The 15,883-nt window shown below is 42.4% G+C and overlaps 1 long non-coding RNA gene across 1 annotated transcript in view; it reads right to left on the bottom strand.

The window, feature by feature from the left end:
• LOC117356415 overlaps nucleotides 1-13,023 on the bottom strand; it is a 28,491-nt gene extending 15,468 nt beyond the window's left edge. The window contains exons 1-2 of the long non-coding RNA XR_004538637.1: nucleotides 12,432-13,023; nucleotides 11,920-12,218 (exon numbers count right to left, since the gene is read on the bottom strand). This is a non-coding gene — a long non-coding RNA (uncharacterized LOC117356415). The remainder of the gene's footprint in view (nucleotides 1-11,919; nucleotides 12,219-12,431) is intronic.
• Between the last annotated feature and the right edge of the window lie 2,860 nt (nucleotides 13,024-15,883).

Raw genomic sequence — 15,883 nt, 5'->3', positions numbered from 1 at the left:
GATCTGATCAAGTTGGAAAACTGGTCCTCGACATGGCAGCTGGGCTTCAACGCAAAGAAGTGTAAGGTGATGCATCTCGGCAGCAGAAATCCATGCAGAACATACACCTTGAATGGAGAAACACTAGCTACGACCTCAGAAGAACGGGACTTGGGAGTAATCATCAGTGCAGACATGAAGGCTGCCAAACAAGTAGAGAAGGCCTCATCCAAGGCAAGGCGGATGATGGGATGTATCAATAGAAGCTTCGTCAGCCGTAAACCTGAAGTCATAATGCCACTGTACAGAACCATGGTGAGACCTCATCTGGAGTACTGTGTGCAATTCTGGAGGCCACATTATCGTAAAGATGTACTTCGAGCTGAGTCGGTCCAGCGAATGGCCACTAGGATGGTCTCCGGACTCAAGGGTCTCTCATACGAGGAAAGACTGGGCAAGTTGCAGCTCTACTCTCTAGAGGAGCGCAGGGAGAGGGGTGACATGATTGAGACATTTAAGTACGTCACAGGTCGTGTCGAGGTGGAAAACGACATATTCTTTCCTAAGGGACCTTCAGTCACAAGGGGGCACCCACTCAAACTCAGAGGAGGGAGATTTGGTGGTGACACCAGGAAGTATTTCTTTACAGAAAGGGTGGTGGATCACTGGAACAAACTACCGGTGCAGGTGATCAAGGCCACTAGCGTGCTCGACTTTAAGACTAAATGGGACATCCATGTGGGATCTCTACGTGGGTCGAGCAGCACTCTGACTTAATGGGGTGGGACAGTGGAGTGGGCAGACTTGATGGGCTATAGCCCTTTTCTGACGTCATCTTTCTATGTTTCTATGTTTCTATAGCTGCTAATGGCCCTGTGGAATGGAAAGAGTTGTGGCAGATATAGGAGACAAAAGTTAAAGGAGAATCAGGAAAGGTAAGGTCTCAGAAATTACCATAAGCAATAACACATCTACAGAGAGTGAGCACCGACAGCAGGACAACACAGCAGTGGGATCTGGAGGCAGCGGAGGGGACCTACAAGAAGACATGTCCGGTGCAAGCCAATGCCAAGATGAGGAAAGATGGGAGTGCACGGAGGACATGGACCAACAGCTGGTGAGATGGACAAGCACCAGGGACACAGACCTGCGGCTGGAGAAGCAAGAGAAGATGGAGGGGAGAGCAATCGTCATGGGGGACTCCATTATCAGACAAGTTGACAGCCACAGAGTGGGAGGAAGACAGGATTGGCTGGTGACCTGCCTACTGGGAGCCAAGGTAGAAGACATAGTGAGCTGCATCGACAGGATCGTCGACGGCGTGGAAGAAGAAGATACGGCAGTGGTGATCCAGGGGATAAACAACGTGAGAAACAGGAACTACAACAGAGAAGTACTGAAGGACCAGTTCCGGACGCTAGGAAGGAAGCTGAAGACCAGAATGCAGAGGATAGTATTCTCAGAGATTCTGCCGGTACCCAAGGCAGATGAGAAGAGACAGATAGAGCTGCAAGCAGTCAACGCGTGGACGTGGCGCTGGTGTGAGGAGGAAGGATTCCCTTTGTGCGCAACTGGACGATGCTCTGGGGGATGAGAAAGCTATACAGGATGGATAGACTCCACCACAGCAGAGACAGAACAAGGCTACTTGCAAGCAATATCAAGAAAGAAGTTAAGAAGCTTTTAAACTGGGAAGAAGGGGAAAGCCGACAGTCGACCGAGAGAGAGAATTGATGATTTGGGAACTGGTATACCCAGAGGAATTGGAGGGGAAGACTCACCAGATTGCAGACAAGACAGACCGAAAGGGACACAAGAGTGAAAGACATGCAAGAAGGGAACAGGCTGCAAACTCAAGTTTATGTACATGAATGCAAGGAGCCTTAGAAATAAGATGGGTGAATTAGAAGCTGTGGCACAAAAGGATAACGTTGACATTGGCATCACAGAAACATGGTGGACTGATGAAAATGTCTGGGACACGATATGGAGAACTTGGAATATGAGGAACGACTTAAGAGACTGGGATTGTTCTCCCTTGGGAAGAGGAGACTGCGAGGGGATATGATCGAGACTTTCAAAATACTGAAAGGCATCGACAAAATAGAGCAGGAAAATAAATTATTTACCATGTCAAGTGTGACATGGACAAGAGGACATGGGCTGAAGCTGAGGGGGGAAAAGACCAGGACAAATGTCAGGAAGTCCTGCTTCACGCAGCGAGTGGTGGACACCTGGAATGCTCTCCCAGAGGAGGTTATTATCGAATCCACCGTTCTAGGATTCAAAAGCAAATTAGATGCACATCTCCTTACGAGAGGCATAGAGGGATACGGGTGACTAAAACTACATCAGGTGTGCACCTGACTGGGCCTCCGCATGTGTGGATCACCGGACTCGATGGACCATGGGTCTGGTGATGGCAGTTCTTATGTTCTTATGATCGGCACAGGATGTAGAAGTAGAAAGGACACTGGGAAACAGCGATCACAATATGATCCGTTTCAACCTGGAAACAGGGGTGAAACATCGGTCCAGAACGACGGCCACGACGCTAAACTTCCGAAAAGGGAATTTCAAAGGAATGAGACGCATGGTGGGGAAGAAGATTAAGAAGAGGATAAACACTATAAAGACGCTAGAGCAAGCTTGGTCTCTTTTTAAGGATACGGTCACCGAGGCACAAAATCTACATATACCACGTATCAACAAGAGATCAAAGAGGAAAAAGAATAAAGAACCCGTGTGGCTTACTATAGAAGTTAAGGAAATGATCAGACAAAAAAAACCTTGTTTAAGGAATGAAAAAGATCAAAAACGGACGAAAACTGGAATAAGCACAAACAACATCAATGCAGGCGCCATAAGGCGGTAACATATAGTAACATAGTAACATAGTAGATGACGGCAGATAAAGACCCGAATGGTCCATCCAGTCTGCCCAACCTGATTCAATTTAAATTTTATTTTATTTTTTTTTTCTTCTTAGCTATTTCTGGGCAAGAATCCAAAGCTTTACCCGGTACTATGCTTGGGTTCCAACTGCCGAAATCTCTTTTAAGACTTACTCCAGCCCATCTACACCCTCCCAGCCATTGAAGCCTTCCCCTGCCCATCCTCCACCAAACGGCCATACACAGACACAGACCGTGCAAGTCTGCCCAGTAACTGGCCTAGTTCAATATTTAATATTATTTTCTGATTCTAAATCTTCTTTGTTCATCCCACGCTTCTTTGAACTCAGTCACAGTTTTACTCTCTACCACCTCTCTCGGGAGCGCATTCCAAGCATCCACCACCCTCTCCGTAAAGTAGAACTTCCTAACATTGCCCCTGAATCTACCACCCCTCAATCTCAAATTATGTCCTCTGGTTTTACCATTTTCCTTTCTCTGGAAAAGATTTTGTTCTACGTTAATACCCTTTAAGTATTTGAACGTCTGAATCATATCTCCCCTGTCTCTCCTTTCCTCTAGGGTATACATATTCAGGGCTTCCAGTCTCTCCTCATACGTCTTCTGGCGCAAGCCTCCTATCATTTTCGTCGCCCTCCTCTGGACCGCCTCAAGTTTCTTACGTCTTTCGCCAGATACGGTCTCCAAAACTGAACACAATACTCCAAGTGGGGCCTCACCAATGACCTGTACAGGGGCATCAACACCTTCTTCCTTCTACTGACTACGCCTCTCTTTATACAGCCCAGAATCCTTCTGGTAGCAGCCACTGCCTTGTCACACTGTTTTTTCGCCTTTAGATCTTCGGACACTATCACCCCAAGGTCCCTCTCCCCGTCCGTGCATATCAGCTTCTCTCCTCCCAGCATATACGGTTCCTTCCTATTATTAATCCCCAAATGCATTACTCTGCATTTCTTTGCATTGAATTTTAGTTGCCAGGCATTAGACCATTCCTCTAACTTTTGCAGATCCTTTTACATATTTTCCACTCCCTCTTCGGTGTCTACTCTGTTACAAATCTTGGTATCATCTGCAAAAAGGCACACTTTTCCTTCTAACCCTTCAGCAATGTCGCTTACATACATATTGAACAGGATTGGCCCCAGCACCGAACCCTGAGGGACTCCACTAGTCACCTTTCCTTCCTTCGAGCGACTTCCATTAACCACCACCCTCTGGCGTCTGTCCGACAGCCAGTTTCTGACCCAGTTCACCACTTTGGGTCCTAACTTCAGCCCTTCAAGTTTGTTCAACAGCCTCCTATGAGGAACTGTATCAAAGGCTTTGCTGAAATCCAAGTAAATTACATCTAGCATATGTCCTCGATCCAGCTCTCTGGTCACCCAATCAAAAAATTCAATCAGGTTCGTTTGGCACGATTTACCTTTTGTAAAGCCATGTTGCCTCGGATCCTGTAACCCATTAGATTCAAGGAAATACACTATCCTTTCTTTCAGCAACACTTCCATTATTTTTCCAACAACTGAAGTGAGGCTCACCAGCCTGTAGTTTCTTGCTTCATCCCTGTGACCACTTTTATGAATAGGGACCACATCCGCTCTCCTCCAATCCCCAGGAATCACTCCCGTCTCCAGAAATTTGTTGAACAAGTCTTTAATAGGACTCGCCAGAACCTCTCTGAGCTCCCTTAGTATCCTGGGATGGATCTCGTCTGGTCCCATCGCTTTGTCCACCTTCAGTTTTTCAAGTTGCTCATAAACACCCTCCTCCGTGAACGGCGCAGAATCTACTCCATTTTCTCGTGTAACTTTGCCAGACAATCTCAGTCCTTCTCCAGGATTTTCTTCTGTGAACACAGAACAGAAGTATTTGTTTAGCACATTTGCTTTCTCCTCATCACTCTCCACATATTTGTTCCCAGCATCTTTTAGCCTAGCAATTCCATTTTTTATCTTCCTCCTTTCACTAATATATCTGAAAAAATTTTTATCTCCCTTTTTTACATTTTTAGCCATTTGTTCTTCCGCCTGTGCCTTCGCCAAACGTATCTCTCTCTTGGCTTCTTTCAGTTTCATCCTATAGTCCTTTCTGCTCTCCTCTTCTTGGGTTTTTTTATATTTCATGAACGCCAACTCTTTCGCCTTTATTTTCTCAGCCACTAGGTTGGAGAACCATATCGGCTTCCTTTTTCTCTTGTTTTCTCTTGTTTTTATTGATTTTCTTCACATAAAGGTCCGTAGCCATTTTTATCGCTCCTTTCAGCTTAGACCACTGTCTTTCCACTTCTCTTATGTCCTCCCATCCTAACAGCTCTTTCTTCAGGTACTTTTCCATTGCATTAAAGTCCGTACGTTTGAAATCTAGGACTTTAAGTATCGTGCGGCTGCTCTCCACTTTAGCCGTTATATCAAACCAAACCGTTTGATGATCGCTACTACCCAGGTGAGCACCCACTCGAACATTAGAGATACTCTCTCCATTTGTGAGGACCAGATCCAATATCGCTTTTTCCCTTGTGGGTTCCGTCACCATTTGTCTGAGCAGAGCCTCTTGAAAGGCATCCACAATCTCCCTACTTCTTTCCGATTCCGCAGACGGAACATTCCAGTCCGCATCTGGCAGGTTGAAATCTCCCAACAGCAGAACCTCCTCTTTCCTTCCAAACTTTTGGATATCCACAATCAGATCCTTATCAATTTGCTGCGATTGAGTCGGAGGTTTGTAGACTACACCCACGTAGATAGAAGTTCCATCTTCTCTTTTCAGAGCAATCCATATCGCTTCTTCCTCTCCCCAGGTCCCTTGCATTTCGGTCGCTTGGATATTGATCTTTAAATAGAGAGCTACTCCTCCACCTTTATGACCATCTCTGTCCTTCCTAAAAAGATTATATCCCGGTATGTTTGCATCCCATCCATGTGATTCACTGAACCATGTCTCTGTGATAGCAACAATATCTAGATCTGCCTCTAATATCAGGACTTGCAGATCATGAACTTTGTTGCTTAGATTGCGAGCATTTGTGGTCATCGCTTTCCAGCTATTTTTCAGCGATAATCTCCTTTTTCGTATGGATTTTTGTGTCGTTTCACTTTCCGTTGCAATACTAAGAAATGAGTTGCTGATATTGCTTATGTTGCAGCCTTTACTACTATCACATCTTTTCTTTTGCCGGGGGTGGTCTCTATAATTGTCCTTCGTACATACACCACCCCCACCTTCTAGTTTAAATGCCTAGAAAAATATTGTCTAAATTTCTCTGCAAGGTTTCTTTTTCCTGCTGTAGTAATATGTAGCCCATCAGTGCAATATAGCTTCTTGTCCTTCCATGTATTTCCCCATCCTCCTATGTACCTGAAGCCTTCTTGATGACACCAGGCTCTGAGCCATCTATTAAAGTCCTCTGTGTTTTTCATTCTTTGCTCTCCTTTTCCATATGCAGGCAGTATTTCAGAAAAAGCTAAAGTCTTTACAAAAGGTTTCACGCCCTCACCAAGCTCCCGAAAAGCTTTCTGTGCTGCAAGTGTGGAGTTGTTGGCCAGGTCATTTGTTCCCAGATGGATAACAACATCAGTGTTAAAATCCTTAGTTTCTTCCTTAATTATAGTCAGTATTTGCCTGGAACTCCTGGTAGCTGAGGATCCTGGAAGACATTTCACTATTTTGGTCTCATCGCCCTGTGTTCCAAGGTTAATGCCTCTGATGATAGAATCCCCCAACAGTAATAGTTTTCTGTTTTTGGCTTTTTTATTTGTACTTAGGGTGCTCTTGTTCTCTTGAGTTTCCTTCATTGGTTCAAGTCCCACCTCCCTTCTGTTTTCCTGAGTATCGCAGTGCACTAGTGGAGCGAAGGAATTCTGTAGAGGTAATATTAGTGAAGGTGGATGTTTCTGTGTTACATGTCGCAGTCTTCCTGAGCCTACTGTGACCCATTTATTCCTGGGCTGTTTTATTCTTTTAGGTAGAGGTGGTAAGTTGGTATGATTTTGTGGAGTGATGGAAGCTGCTTTAATTGTATTCAATTCCTGTTTAAGTTTGCAGAGCTCCTCCTTAATACTGGCAAGTTGAAGACAGATGGGGCAAGCCTTAAGCCCCCAAATAGTATGTCTTGGAATTAAACCACCACAGTGATTGCATAGAATAAAGGTCATCTTGATTGGTTGTGAAGTGACTTGATTTGAGTAGTCCTGATTATATGGGTCTCTATATATGAATAGTGGTCCCTGGGGTTGATGGGACTACTAGTAAGGCAGAAATATAGGCTCTATACCACCTAAAACACAGTATTTTAAACAAAAATGCTGGTAAAAGGGTCAAAAAAGACTACGAGGAAAAAATAGCCAAGAAGGCGAAAAACTTCAAGCTGTTCTTTCGATATATTAAGGGGAAATGACCCGCAAAGGAAGCGGTGGGACCATTGGATGACCATGGAATAAAGGGAGTGCTAAAGGAGGACAAAGCAATCGCCAACAAACTGAACACATTTTTTTGCATCTGTATTTACCAAAGAGGATATGTACAGCATACCGGAACCCATCAGGCTATATGTAGAAGTGAAAATGGGAAACTGACAGGGTTAACGATCAGTTTAGAAGAGATATGCAGGCAGATTGATAGGCTCAAGAACGATAAATCCCTGGGACCGGATGGCATCCATCCAAGGGTCATCAAGGAACTGAAAGGGACCATAGCTGAATTGCTTCAACTAATAGCCAATCTATTGATCAAAACAGGAAAGATTCCGGAGGACTGGAAGGTGGCAAATGTTATGCCGATCTTCAAAAAAGGTTTGAGGGAAGACCCGGGAAACTACGGACCAGTGAGTCTGACCTTGATACTGGAAAATATGGTAGAGGCGCTGATAAAAGACCGCATCATTGAGCACCTTGATGGACAGTGGCTGATGAGGACCAGCCAGCATGGTTTCAGCAAAGGCAGATCTTGTCTGACAAACTTGCTGCACTTCTTTAAGGGAGTGTAAAGGCAGAGAGACAAGGGCGACCCAGTCAACATTGTATATCTGGACTTTTAGAAGACGTTCGACACGGTTCAAGTTCAAGTTCAAGTTCAAGTTCAATTTTATTTGATGAATCGCCTATAACAATTTCTAAGCGATATACAATTTAAAACATCATATGAGATAACAGACTGTATTAAAACAAAATTTTTAACAAATTTAAAAAAAAAAGAAAAAAAACAATAATTTATAACATACAATGTTAGAACTTAAGGGGTAACATGACTAACTAGATACAGTAGGAAAGAGGGGCACAGTTACAGTATTCTCAGTCTAAGATAGAAGAAACATAAAGGGTAAAAACACATAGGAGGGGTTAAGGGATATATTTAGAAGGTTAAAAGTTTTGAACATGAAAAATTTTAAATAAAGTATTAAATCATTAAGTAATAAAAGCATCTTTAAATAAAAAGGATTTTAAAACTTTTTTAAAGGAGCTAAGGTCTTTTTCTTTTCTTATATAAAGGGGCAGGGCATTCCAAGTTTGAGGTGCTAAAACGGAAAACATTTTGTTTCTTCTTGTGCCCACTATTTTTAAAGAAGGGACTGATAGTAGGTCTTGAGATGAGGACCGAAGAGATCGAAGAGAATGATAAGGAATAATCATCCTGGATATGAATTGTGGTTCATTAGATGCCATGGTCTTAAAGATTAGTAATGCTATTTTAAAAGTGATCCGGTGGTTAATAGGCAGCCAGTGCGATTTGATCAGTAATGGAGTTACGTGGTCATATTTTTTTGCTTTGTGGATTAGTTTTATTGCAGTGTTTTGAATTATTTGAAGCCTCTTTTTTTCTTTTTGCGGTATATTGAAGAGTAGAGAGTTGCAGTAATCTAATTTTGATATTATCATAGAATGAGTAAGTATATTAATGGATTTAGGTTCTAAAAAAGAGGAAATAGAACGTATAAGACGGAGTTTGTAAAAGCAAGATTTGACAATTTGGTTGATGTGATCGTGAAAATTTAAGTTAGTGTCAATGATTACACCTAAGATTTTTAAGGATGATACTGATTCAATTGGAGAGTTATCAAGTAAAAACGAGGATATAGGAATAATGTCTTTTCTCCAAGTAAAAATCATAGTTTGGGTTTTCTGTATGTTCAAAGATAGTTTATTGGAGCTAAGCCAATTTTTGACTTTTTCTAGTTTACTGTTAATTTCTTTAATTTCACCGTCCTTTTCAGGGTCGAGCGGGTGTAGGAGTTGGATGTCATCTGCATATGAAAAAGAAGTGAAACCTAATGATTGGCAGATAGTGAGTAATGGGGAGAGAAAGATATTGAAGAGTAGAGGTGATAGAATAGAACCTTGGGGTATTCCAAAAGATGAAGTATAAGGAGCAGAGTGATCATCCTTAACAGTAACAATAGATGAACGGTCAGAAAGAAAAGAGTTAAACCAGTTTAAAATTTGTCCACTAACACCAAGAGATTCCAGACGATTAAGTAGCAGAGTGTGATCTATAGTGTCAAAGGCCGCAGAAAGATCCAAAGAAAATAGAGCTACCGATTTTTGGTGATCTAGAAAGTAATGAATGTTATTTATAAGGCCTAGCATTGAATATTCAGTATTGTGGTGTTTACGAAATCCCGTTTGGTTGGGATGTAAAGCATTAGACGTTTCAATAAAATCCGATAGCTGTTCAAAAAACAGTTTTTCAGTCACTTTTGCTAAAAAAGGTAGATTGGAAATTGGGCGATAATTAACTACGTCGTTGCGATTGGCGTTAAATTTTTTCAGTATGGGAGTTACTATTGCTTTCTTCCAATTAATAGGAACAGTAGCTGTGAGAAGACTATTGTTAATGAGTGAGTGAATGAAGGAACCAAAGCAGGAGAAAAATTTTTTCAAATAAAAAGGCGGAATAAGTTCAGATCTAGAGTTTTTTAATTTAATTCTTTGAAAAATGCCTTCTACTTCCTTAAGGGATGGAAGTTTAAAATTCGAACATTTGGATGTAGGTATAACAGATGAAGTTTTGGTTTGAGAGTATTCTTCAGTTTTTTGTGGAGCAAAGGATTTCCGTAAATGTACAATTTTAGCACAAAAATAATCGGCCAAATCTTGTGCTTTGGGAGTGGGTTCGAATGTGTTGTTGTTTGGTTTGGACTCTGGTGTAATGGATTTAAGAATCGAAAATAATTCAGAGCTGTTTTTGGCCTTATAGATTTTGTTAGAATAGTAAGTTTTTTTAGCTTGATTAATTTTATTTTTGTAGAACTGAGCATGTTCTATATATCGTTGTAAATTCGCAGATGTTTTCAATGAGCGCCATTTTCTTTCTAGAGATCGTAGTTGTGTTTTGATTAATGAAAGTTCCTCTGAGTACCATGGATTACGTATTTTACGAAAAGAAATAGTTTTGGAGATTATAGGTGCTATTGCATTCAGACAAGATTCTAGTGAAGAGTTCCAGAAAGATAGTTGGTCATCAAGAGAGTCAAAGTTAGGAATAGGTGTTGAAGGGCTAAAGAAAGGAGAGATATCAGAGATTTCCAGTTTGGAGTAGTTTCTATAAGTAAACTTTTTTAAAGATGCAGAGGAGGAGATTGTTTCTACATGATGAGAGTAGCAACAATTAAAAATAATTAGATAATGATCAGACCATGGTACTGGTGTAATTTGGGGTAATGAATAAGTAGTAGATTGAAGTTTGGATGTGAGAATCATATCAAGTGTATGTTTCAAGGAATGTGTAGGTTCCCTAATAAGGAGTTCCAGGTCTAATGTCTTAATAAAATTGATCATTTCAGCAGTATACGAATTGTTCGGGTTATCAAAGTGAATATTAAAATCTCCTAAAATAATAGGGCAACGTGACATAATCAGGCTCGAGGAATGGGCATCGACATGGCAGATGAGGTTCAACGTAGACAAGTATAAAGTGATGCGTGTCGGTAACAAAAATCTCATGCATGAATACAAGATGTCCGGGGCGGTACTTGGAGAGACATCCCAGGAAAGGGACTTAGGAGTTCTGATCGACAAGTCAATGAAGCCATCCACGCAATGTGCGGCGCTAGTGAAAGGGCAAACAGAATGCTAGGAATGATGAAGGGGCTCACGAATAGATCGGAGAAGGTTATCATGCCGCTGTACCGGGCCATGGTGCGCCCTCATCTGGAGTACTGCGCACAGAACTAGTCACTGTACATGAAGAAGGACACGGTACTACTCGAAAGGGTCCAGAGAAGAGTGACTAAGATGGTTAAAGGGTTGGAGGAGCTGCCGTACAGCGAAAGATTAGAGAAACTGGGCCTCTTCTACCTCGAACAGAGGAGATTGAGAGGGGACATGATCGAAACATTCTAGGTACTGAAGAGGATAGACTTAGTAGATAAGGACAGGTTGTTCACCCTCTCCAAGGTTGGGAGAACGAGCGGGCATTCTCTAAAGTTGAAAGGGGATAGATTACATACAAATGTAAGGAAGTTCTTCTTCACCCAGAGAGTGGTCATAGAGGAAAACACCCTCCAGGAATTCAAGACAAAGTTAGACAAGTTCCTGCTGAACAAGAACATATGCTGATAGGGCTAGTCTCAGTTAGGGCGCTGGTCTTTGACCAGAGGGCCGCCGCGTTAGCGGACTGCTGGGCATGATGGACCACTGGTCTGACCCAGCAGTGGAAATTTTTATGTTCTTATGTTCACAGAATGGGAGTCCTAAAGAGGAAACTCTGCTCTGATGGATCTTCTTATACTACGGATGCCTATGTGGTTTCTGATATCCAATCAGCTTACAGGTTTTTGGCTAGAAGCGGTAACGATGCCTAGAACGCCAAGACAATATGAACGTCTAAATTGTTTGGATGATGTTGGTGGCATCTTGATGTCCTAGGCATTGTTACTGCTCCCATCAAAAAAATCTGTAAGCTGATTGGCCGTCCTTCTGCACCGCGTGGGCGTGCTATGAGAGTGTATATGAAAGTGTTCTATATATGCAGCATAGATAGCTGTATGCACTTTGCAATATGGCTCCTAAAAGGAAATCCAATTTTCTACCTGGAGAGTTGCGGATCCTTGTGGCTTAAGTAGAGGCTAACTATGATGTCCTCTTTGGGAGGGAAGCTGATTGGATTGGAACAGAAGGACAGCAGGCTATCTGGAGAATGATCTGCAATGACATAGATGCGATCCACCATCGGAACCGTGATATAGTGCTCTGAAAAAACGCTGGTATGCCATGCGGAGACAGATCCGGTGGAAGGCAGAACTGATTAATACACAGTGTCCTAGCGGTGACATCCATCTGAGTGTCCTGTAGAGTGAGGTCATGGACATAGTGGGCCCTGGAACAGCACCTGATTTGGGAGGCATTGATACTTCCCAGAGGCGCCAAGGTATTTCCCCACATATAGGCTGCCCCCATATATAGGCCGCAAAATATGCCTATACAAGTTAAAAAACTGGTAGATAAGACGCCCCATTTTAGTAGCTGTGGCTTATCTATCAGTAACTGTGTAGCCTATACAGCATTTTAAAATCATACTCTCGCCCTCCCTCCCTCCCCTTACCTCCCTCGCTGGCAGCAGCCTCCTCGAATCACGCCACCAGCGTTGCAGAGCAGGAGCAATCTTTACATCTGCAGGCCATCTCCGCGCTGCTTCCTGTATGGCTTTGCCGTCAGTTCTCGCGGGACTCATGGGGGTGGCGTATATATGAAGGATAATTATAGAAATCACCCCCAGCAAAAGACAAGATGTGATGCTAATAACAACTGCAACATAAACAATATTAGCAATTTACTTCTTAGCATTGTAACGAGAAGCAAAACAAAACAAAAAAACTATACGGAAAAGGAGATTACCATTGAAAAATAGCTGGAAAGCAATGACCACAAACGCTTGCAGTTTAAGCAACAATGTTCATGATCTGCAAGCCCTGATATTAGAGGCAGACCTGGATATTGTTGCTATCACAGAGACATGGTTCAGTGAATCCCATGGATGGGATGCAAACATACCGGGATATAATCTTTTTAGGAAGGACAGAAATGCTCAAAAAGTTGGAGGGATAGCTATGTGAAGATCGATATCCAAGTGACTGAAATGCAAGGAACTTGAGGAGAGTAATAAGCGATATGGATCACTCTGAAAAGAGACGATGGAAGAGGGGAGATATGATAGAGTCATTTAAATACCTACATAATATATGATAGAGTTGTTTAAATACCTAGATAATATAAATGGGCATGAGTCAAGTCTCTTTCATTTGAAAGGAAACTCTGCAATGAGAGGGCATAGGATGAAGTTAAGAGATGATAGGCTCAACAGTAATCTGAAGAAATACTTTTTTACGGAAAGGGTAGTAGATGCATGGAACAGTCTCCCAGAAGAGATGAGAAAACAGAGACTGTGTCTGAATTCAAGAGGGCCTGGGATAGGCATGTGGGATCTCTCAGAGAGAGAAAAAGATAATGGTTACTATGGATGGGCAGACTAGATGGGCCATTTGGCCTTTATCTGCCATTGTGTTTCTATGTTTCTATCTACGTGGGTGTAGTCTATAAACCTCCGACTCAATCGCAGCAAATTGATAAAGATCTGATTGTGGATATCCAAAAGTTTGGAAAGAAATAGGAGGTGCTGCTGTTGGGAGACTTCAACCTGCTGGATTCGGTCTGGAAAGTTCCATCTGCAGAATCAGAGAGACATAGGGAGATTGTGGATGCCTTTCAAGAGACTCTGCTCAGAGAAAAGGTGACTGAATCCATGAGGGAAAAAGTGATATTGGATCTGGACCTCACAAATGGGAAGAGTATCTCTAATGTTCGATGGGTGCTCATCTGGGAAGTAGAAATCATCAAATGGTTTGGTTTGATATAAGAATTAAAGTGGAGAGTGGACACACAATACTTAAAGTCTTAGATTTTATTAAAGTCCTAGACTTTAATAAAATGGGAGAGTACCTGAAGAAAGAGCTGTTAGGATGGGAGGACATAAAAGAAGTGGAAAACCATTGGCCTAAGCTGAAAGGAGCAATGGCTGCGGAGCTTTATGTGAAGAAAATAAATAAAAACAAGAGAAAAAGGAAGCTGACATGGTTCTCCAAACTAGTGGCAAAAGAGTTGGTGTTCCTGAAATATAAATATAAAAAAAACAAGAAGAGGAGTACAGAAAGGACTACCGAGTGAAACTGAAAGAAGCCAAGAGAGAGATACATCTGGCAAAAGTGCAGACGGAACATATTTTTCTGATATATTAGTGAAAGGAGAAAGATGAAAAATGGAATTGCAAAACTAAAAGATGCTATGAACTGATATGTGGAGAGTGATGAGGAAAAAGCAAACGTGCTAAATAGATATTTCTATTCTGTGTTCACAGAAGAAAATCCTGGAGAAGGACCGAGATTGTCTGGCAAAGTAACACAAGAAAATGGAGTAGATTCTGTGTCGTTCAAGGAGGAACGTGTTTATGAACAACTTGAAAAACTGAAGGTGGACAAAGCGATGGGACCGGATGGGATCCAACCTAGGATACTGAAGGAGCTCAGAGAAGTTCTGGTGGATCCTATTAAAGACTTGTTCAACAAATCTCTGGAAACAGGATGGTTCCTGAGGATTGGAGAAGAACAGATGTGGTCCCTATACACAAAAGTGGTCACAGAGATGAAGCGGGAAACTACAGGCTGGTAAACCTCACTTCAGTTGGAAAAATAATGGAAGTGCTGCTGAAAGAAAGGATAGTGAACGTCCTAGAATCTGATGGGTGACAGGATCCAAGGCAACATGGCTTTACTAAAGGTAAATCATGCCAAATGAACCTGATTGGGTGACCAGAGAACTGGATCAAGGACATATGCTAGATATAATTTACTTAGATTTCAGCAAAGCCTTTGAAATGGTTCCTCATAGGAAGCTCTTAAACAAACTTGATGGGCTGATGTTAGGACTCAAAGTGGTGAACTAGATTAGAAATTGGTTGTTGGACACATGCCAGAGGATGGTGGTTAATGGAAGTCACTTGGAGGAAGGGAAGGTGAGTAGTGGAATCCCTCAGGGTTCAGTGCTGGGACCGATCCTGTTCAATATATTTGTGAGTGACATTGTTGAAGGGTTAGAAGGAAAGATTTGCCTTTTTGTGGATGATACCAAGATCTGCAACAGAGTAGACCCTGAGAAAGGAGTGGAAAACATGAAAAAGGTTCTGCAAAAGTTAGAGAAATGGTCCAATATCTGGCAACTAAAATTCAATGCAAAGAAATGCAGAGTAATGCATTTGGGAATTAGTAATCAGAAGGAGCCAGGACAAAAGAAGTTATCCTGCCGTTGTATCGGGCGATGGTGCGCCCGCATCTGGAATACTGCGTCCAATATTGGTCGCCGTACCTTAAGAAGGATATGGTGTTACTCGAGAGGGTTCAGAGGAGAGCGACACATCTGATAAATGGGATGGAAAACCTTTCATACACTGAGAGATTGGAGAAACTGGGTCTCTTTTCCCTGGAGAAGAGGAGACTTAGAGAGGATTTGATAGAGACTTATAAGATCATGAGGGGCATAGAGAGAGTAGAGAGGGACAGATTCTTCAAACTCTCAAAAAATAAAAGAACAAGAGGGCATTCAGAAAAGTTGAAAGGGGACAGATTCAAAACAAATGCTAGGAAGTTTTTCTTTACCCAAAGTTTGGTGGACACCTGGAATGCGCTTCCAGAGGACGTAATAGGCAGAGTACGGTACTGGGGTTTAAGAAAGGATTGGACAATTTCCTGCTGGAAAGAGTGCTAGAAGGGTATAAATATAGGATTAATGCACAGGTCCTGGTCCTGTTGGGCCACCGCGTGAGCGGACTGCTGGGCATGATGGATCTCAGGTCTGACCCAGCAGAGGCATTGCTTATGTTCTTATGTTCTTATGCTGGGAGGTGAGAGGCTGATATGCACAGATGGGGAGAGGAACCTTGGGGTGATAGTGTCCAAAGATCTTAAGACAAAGAAACAGTGTAACAAGGCGGTGGCTGTTGCCAGA

The sequence above is a fragment of the Geotrypetes seraphini genome, chromosome 3, assembly GCF_902459505.1.
Source record: "Geotrypetes seraphini chromosome 3, aGeoSer1.1, whole genome shotgun sequence".
Taxonomy (NCBI): domain Eukaryota; kingdom Metazoa; phylum Chordata; class Amphibia; order Gymnophiona; family Dermophiidae; genus Geotrypetes; species Geotrypetes seraphini.
Note: the sequence above shows the minus strand (reverse complement) of the source record. Positions and strands in the feature narration are given on the sequence as shown.